Source organism: Lupinus angustifolius, chromosome LG01, assembly GCF_001865875.1.
Source record: "Lupinus angustifolius cultivar Tanjil chromosome LG01, LupAngTanjil_v1.0, whole genome shotgun sequence".
Taxonomy (NCBI): Eukaryota; Viridiplantae; Streptophyta; class Magnoliopsida; order Fabales; family Fabaceae; genus Lupinus; species Lupinus angustifolius.
In genome coordinates this window covers 15513573-15518219 of record NC_032009.1, presented here as the reverse complement: position 1 = coordinate 15518219, position 4647 = coordinate 15513573, and the positions used below count along the sequence as shown (strand labels likewise).

At 24.1% G+C, this 4647-nt stretch overlaps 1 long non-coding RNA gene across 1 annotated transcript in view; it reads right to left on the bottom strand.

Annotated features, from left to right (window-relative positions):
- Positions 896 to 4647, bottom strand: part of LOC109350067 — an 11819-nt gene continuing 8067 nt past the window's right edge. Inside the window, exons 4-5 of the long non-coding RNA XR_002108067.1 lie at positions 2939 to 2944; positions 896 to 910 (exon numbers count right to left, since the gene is read on the bottom strand). This is a non-coding gene — a long non-coding RNA (uncharacterized LOC109350067). The remainder of the gene's footprint in view (positions 911 to 2938; positions 2945 to 4647) is intronic.

Genomic DNA, 4647 nt, shown 5'->3' with positions numbered 1-4647 from the left:
CAAATTTACTTTTTCAATATTAAGTTAGTAATAATGAGAAGTATAAGATAAATAGAATATTAAAAATATTAGATTAAGAAGATTAAAAATAATAAATGTTTTTGAATATATATTAGTATAACATATGAGAAAATAACGAATGAGAATTTTCAAAATATTTAATTACCATCATTATATTATTTAATTAAAAGATAAAATTAATGGTAGATATATTCATGGAAAATATTAGTATTTTAATAAAGAATATATAAAAATAATAAATCAATTATGAGAATCTTTTTATACATTTCATTAAAATTACCAGGAAAAATATTCAGTCAAATCCTAAATTAATGTGTTTTTCAAATAGATTAGAAAGAGTATCTCATACTAATAGATTATCAAATCCTTTAGTAGAACAAAATAAGATAAAACAATATTATTAAAATTAATACTCAATGATTTGAAACATTATTAGTATATTTCAAACTACAAATTAATACATGTACATATAAGATCAATTATAAAATCAAGAATTTGTATATAAATCGGAGACTATAAAACATAATGAGTCACAATATAAAATTAATATAATAATAGTCTTATTTTTACTAAATAATTGAATAATATGTCATTGATTTGATTTTATTGTGATTATGTAATTGATTTTTCTACCTATATTTTACTAAAAGCAATCATAAAATATACAATGTTGTATGCATTTTAACACATTTTTTATTTATATTTTTTTGGAATTATTTTTTATTCTTTAATTTTAGGCAACACTCATTATAGATATATTCATTTTGGGTTTAGTGTTTGCTTCTAATATTGCAATGTTACTATACAATATTAAAATAGTAATAATATTAATTATAACATAAAGAGAATATTAAAGATACTAGATCAAGGATATTAAAAACCATAACAACTTTTGAATATATATTAGTATAAGAGATGACAGTATAATAAATGAAAATTTGTATAACATTTAATTATTATCATTATATTATTTAATTAAAAGATAACAATGTTAGATATATTAATGGAAAATATAAGTACTTTTATTATGAATATTTATAAATAACAAATCAATTATGACAATTTTCTTATTTTTAGAATTTCTTATCTTTGGTATGTTAGAATACCACCAAAACCAGAACATCTTGAAATGATATGATGGATAGTGATGTTCCATTTTATATGAAGTCCAATAAAACATTTAGTTCCTACAATTGTTTTTATAATAATATATTGTTTTATATATTATAGGGTAGTAAGATACAAGTTACTTTTAAGGAAAGATGAACTCGGTGAATGTAATAATAAATTGCATTTTATAGTAAGATACAAGTTACTATATGATGAAACTTATTGTTGGTACAACACTATGAATATTGTTTAAAACATTTTGGGGACATACTAGCTGAGAATTTTCACACTGATTTGTTAGTAGATTAAATCAAAATATTTCTTTCATTTTATTTTAGTCAAAAAAATTTAGCTCAACAAATACTTTAATTATTTGTAACATTGATAACACTTTTTTTATTGACCCAAATGGTTATTATTGAAGTTGTTAATGAACTAATATTCTCCACACCGAGACAAACTTAAAAAAGTCATCAATAATATTGCTTTATTTATATAAATATTTGTAATTTTCCTAACTTAATTTTAAAATTTTAAGTAGCGAAGATGTCATTGGTTGTACTCATTGGGAATGTCACGCAACAAAGTTTATCAACCACTGTAACAAGAGGTCAACAAATACATCCATAATTATTATTGTAACACATGCAAGAATCAAATAACCACAAAGTCATAATAATTTTTAAAACTTTTATGTCTTAATCAAATATCTTTTGTTTCTCTTGCTTATTTATATTATTATTTAATCATTTGTTAGGTAAATACCTATTATCTCTTTCTAATTCATGGTATGCTTTAAAATTGTTGATAAATGAATAAATTTCAAACATAAATTAGTTTAGAAGTAGATAATATTTATTTACGAACAAATATATTTTAAAATTAATTAATTAACACGTAATGTATAATTATAACATTGATTCTACTTTTTTCAAATATAGTTTTCGGGCAATTCAAAATCGTGAAACATTAAGTCAACGTATAATTGAATTAAAACAGAAGTAAAAATATAGTTTTCAAGCAATTATATATCACAATTTTAAGAGTGCAACAAATTTTAAGTAAAAAATGATTGAAGATAATGATACATGATAAGGATGATAAAGCTCTAAAGTCAACAACAAATGTTGTTTACAAGGAAGTTTTCCAAAACCTATAACATTTTCTTCTACTTTAAGATTCGTAGACTACATTATTATTTTTCTTAAACTCTAATGTGTCATTTATTTAGATTTTATGAGGTTAAATACAAACTATCAACCTCCAATGTTACATATTTAATATAAAATACATTAATTATTTACAAACTATTACATCATAAGAGAGAGTTTTGAAATGGAGATATAAAGGAAAGTGAGAACCAATGGGTTTTGGTTCAAGTGGTACATGCTTGATTCCCTTTAAGCATGGTCTCGGGTTCGAGTCTTGTTGATGGAAAAAAATACACGCTGGGAGAATTAGCCTCACATACCTATGTATGTTCTTAACTCAGACATGATTGAATCCAGTGCGAGGATACCTGTAAGAAACAAAAAAAAAAACTATTACATCCTAAAAAAATCTTCTTTCCTTTTTATTATACAACCTTGAAATTCAATTCTTTAAATTCATATCCCCAATAAAACACTTCGCCTGTGCAAATGCACGGGTATCCTACTAATTTTATAGATAATCATTAATTTTATATATAACCATTAATTTTTTATAATGTCATATCCAATTTTATAGAATAATTTAATTGGTTAAATCAGTTAGACCTAATATAAGATTTATTTTATCTTGAGGTTCATTCTATCTTTTACACCACACAAATCTATGAACTATAAAATAAAATAAAAACTCCTATCACCTTATCATTTGCCACATGTCACATTCTCCTTCATTTTTTCCCTACTAAATGGTTTCATGGTAATCATATGTATATTTCCATACTATATTTGCTCTTTCTTGATTATAGTAACAATTTAATAAATAATTATTGTATTTTTTATGACTACACCTTAAATTGCATTTAGATTGTTATTGAGATCCATGACTTTCTCTTTCTCTTTCAACAATCTTTCTCTCCCAACAATCTTCATTTTCTTTGGTTTCATTTCATTATGTCTCTTCATTATCGTCATATTCTTTCTCTTCCAACCATCCTTTTTAAAGTGTATTTTTTATTCGTTTTGTAGATTTATTATTATTTTATAAATCCGTGTTTAAAGTACATTTTTCATTTCTTTGCTTCTAGATATTATGGCATTCCCATATACGGAGAAGAATAAAGTCTTTATTTTTATTTGATTTCAATTATTTATGATTTCAAAATTTTAAGCATTCCTCATTATGGAGATAAATTTGCAGAAATATAACTAATGAATTTTGAATGTGATAACCAATTGATTTGATTTATATTTTGTTTAAATTATTTATGATTTTCAAATTTTAAGCAATGCTTATTATGGATATAAATTGATATAATTATAACACATGATTCAAAACTCATGAAGAAATATAATATTTGGAGTTTTTGTACCAGTTACAGAAATAGTATATAAATTTGCGATTCATTTACAAAATGGAAAGAATTAATTAACAACATAAACCAAGACTTATCAGAAAGAACAACTAAATGAAGGAATCTTCGTAACAATTATAGAATATATAAGGAATCTTCGTAACAATTATGAAATATATAATGTAATGAAGGAGTATATACAGAATTTATAATTATATTTTACAATTGCAATATAATAATAATAATAGGAAATATATTTTGATTAAATTATTTATGATTTCCATATTTTAAACAAATCTCATTATGGATATAAATTGGTTGAATTATAACATATGAAACGAAATTCATGAAGAAATAGAATAGTTGGAATTTTTTGTTTGAGTTACAAAAAAAAATATAAATATGCAGACCAGTTTCAAAATTGAAAGAATCAATTAATGTAACACCATGAAGTTTTTGTGCATGTTTTATTAATTATTTATTTTAACAACGATTAATTTTCGAAATTAATCGGTATTGAATTAGACTAAACCGTAGTTGAGTGTTAGTCTTGTTTTCTGATTTCCTATTTTGTGGTAAATGTTCATAATTTTCTGTGACGGAAAGTTTTTGAGCAGTTGTCGAGCCCAAATTCGCCCGTATTCGACCCAATAACGTGTTTTTGAGTTCCGTACCTCGGAATTGAATTCCGATTGCGCCATTGGCTTTGAAATTTTATTTCGAGTCAAGATAGATATCAAGTTTGTCCATAACGCATTTCTAATTACTTTCACTCCGAATTCCGTGTTTCGAAGTTCTAACCATAAACCGAAATTAAGAGATTTTTATTATCCGGCCGGGTATTAACCGACAATACACGGGAATGGTTTAATCGAGAATGTGTCATCAAAAAGGTTACATCACTTTCATGTAAGAAGCTTGCTTGTTAAACAAGTAAAAGTACATATCATCTTACACAAAATCCCCTAAATCACTCAACAAATCCTCTCACTCCACCACCATTAGACACATCA